General features: G+C 47.8%; 1 pseudogene; it reads right to left on the reverse strand.

The window, feature by feature from the left end:
• Positions 1-377: 377 nt before the first annotated feature.
• Positions 378-1,233, reverse strand: LOC138065858 (uncharacterized; annotated as a pseudogene).
• Between the last annotated feature and the right edge of the window lie 1,472 nt (positions 1,234-2,705).

Below are 2,705 nucleotides of genomic sequence, written 5' to 3' on the forward strand. Positions count from 1 at the left end.
AAAACATCATAGCAACTCTATCAAAGGTTCCTTTTCCTAAGCCCAGTATGTGCAGTAGAATACATATCATACAAAACTGCATCAAATAACGAAAGAGAAATAGAGATCATATGGCATGTGGATAATATTTCATATCCTGGTAATTATTTAATTTTCAATTTATACAAAACATTTTGTTGCTATTAATTCATACAGAGGGAAAAGCAAGTAAGTTTCCAGTAGCAGTGGAAATAAATTATCAAATGAAAGCACTTGACATTACATCCTTTGAAAAACGATATTGAAATATCACAGAATCACAGAATCACAGAATCGTTTAGGTTGGAAGGGACCTCTGGAGATCATCTAGTCCAACCTCCCTGCTCAAGCAGGGACCTCTAGAGCATATTGCCCAGGATCACATCCAGACGGCTTTTGAATACCTCCAGCGAAGGAGACTCCACTACCTCTCTGGGCAACCTGTTCCAATGCTCTGTCACCCTCACAGGGAAGAAGTTTTTTCTCAGGTTCAGATGGAACTTCCTGTGCTTCAGTTTCTGCCCGTTGCCTCTTGTCCTGTTGCTGGGCTCCACGGAGAAGAGGCTGGCCTCATCCTCTTGACACTCCCCCTTCAGATACTTGTACACGTTGATGAGATCCCCTCTCAGTCTTCTCTTCTCCAGGCTGAACAGGCCCAGCTCTTGCAGTCTTTCCTCAGAGGAGAGGTGCTCCAGCCCTCTCATCATCTTTGTAGCCCTCCACTGGACTCTCTCCAGGAGCGCCATGTCTCTCTTGCATTAGGGAGGGAGCCCAGAACTGGACACAGTACTCCAGGTGAGGCCTCCCCAGGGCTGAGGAGAGGGGCAGGATCACCTCCCTCCACCTGCTGGCAACACTCTGCCTAATGCCCCCCAGGATCCCATTGGCCTTCTTGGCCACAAGGGCAAGTTATGATGTCCGGCAGTTCTGATATCAATGGCTATGCAGATTAACCTGATATGCCAATGAAAGGTGGCAAACAAAGGTAACAGTTAAGAAAAAAGTACAGCAGGAACTAACACTGGGAGAAGGCTCAAAGTGTTAATGAGTACAACACATGATAAAGGTTGCCAAAGTCAGGAAAGAACCGGCAAGATTTACACAACTTTTAGATTGGACAGGATCACAATGCGCCAAAATTGTAGTGATGTCAATGTCACAAAGATAAGCTAATTTTAGGAAAGGATAGGATACAGCAGGGTCGTTCCATTCCATTTCATACACTGCGTGCAGAAATGCAATGACATTTGTATGTGACACAGAAGAATTCAATAGCCGTTAGTCTGCCATCATAGACTCTCAGATTGGCAAGATAGAGCGATGCCCCTTCTAGGGTCATATATTTTTCATTCCTCTTTTAATGATCATAAATGCTTTCCTACATTTATGAGACTGAAGGAGAAAAACTGGAATCTCAGCAAAAGTATTGAACCCTGAAAATTAGACTCAAACTTATATGGCAATTTAGAAACACGATGCCTGATTCCAGCAGACACGCGTTTTGTAAGCACTGACAAGACATTGACATAGGCAAGATGGGGGAAGGGGAGTGGTATAGTGGCAGGGGAGTCAGTAAAACACCGCTCAAGTCAGGATGCCTCCAGCGGGTGCATACAACCAGGGGAGACAGCAAGGGACATGGCTATGGAGGATCCTCTTGCACCTCTTCTGGGAAGCCTGCGTGCTTGACTGGCTCTCTGAAATGCCTGTATACCAATGCACGCAGCATGGGGAATAAGCAGGAAGAGTTAGAGATCTGTGTGCGGTCGCAGGGCCATGATCTCATTGCAGTGACAGAGACATGGTGGGATAGTTCACATGACTGGGATGCTGTCATGGATGGCTATGTGCTTTTTAGGAAAGACAGGCCAGGAAGGCGAGGTGGTGGAGTTGCTCTTTATGTGGGGGAGCAGCTAGAATGTATGGAGCTCTGCCTAGGGGTGGATGAAGAGCAAGTTGAGAGCCTATGGGTAAGGATTAAAGGGCAGGCTAACATGGGTGACACTGTTGTGGGGGTCTACTACAGGCCACCTGATCAGGAGGAAGTCATCGATGAGGCCTTCTACAGACAGCTGGAAGTAGCCTCACGATCACAGGCCCTGGTTCTCATGGGAGACTTCAACCACCCTGACATCTGTTGGCAAGACAGCACAGCTAGGCACAAACAGTCAAAGAGGTTCCTGCAAAGCATTGATGATAATTTCTTGACCCAGGTGGTGGAGACGCCAACGAGGAGAGGTGCAATGCTAGACCTTGTACTAACAAACAAAGAAGGTCTAGTTGGAGATGTGAAGGTTGGAGGCAGCCTTGGCTGCAGTGACCATGAGATGGTGGAGTTCAGGATCCTACGAGGAGGGAGCAGGGCAATGAGTAGGATTGCAACCCTGGACTTCAGGAGAGCTGACTTTGGCCTCTTCAGGGACCTACTTAGGGGAATCTCCTGGGGTAGGGCCCTAGAAGGAAGAGGGGTCCAAGAGAGCTGGTTAATATTCAACGTCACTTCCTCCAGGCTCAGGATCAGTGCATCCCTCTGAGGAAGAAGTCCAGCAAAGCGGGCAGGAGACCTGCATGGATGAGCAAGGAACTCCTGGCCAAACTCCAGCAGAAGAAGGAAGTGTACAGAATGTGGAAAAGGGGACAGGCCACTTGGGAGGAATACAGGGACGTTGTCAGAGTGTGCAGGGATG

The sequence above is a fragment of the Struthio camelus genome, chromosome 1, assembly GCF_040807025.1.
Source record: "Struthio camelus isolate bStrCam1 chromosome 1, bStrCam1.hap1, whole genome shotgun sequence".
Taxonomy (NCBI): Eukaryota; Metazoa; Chordata; class Aves; order Struthioniformes; family Struthionidae; genus Struthio; species Struthio camelus.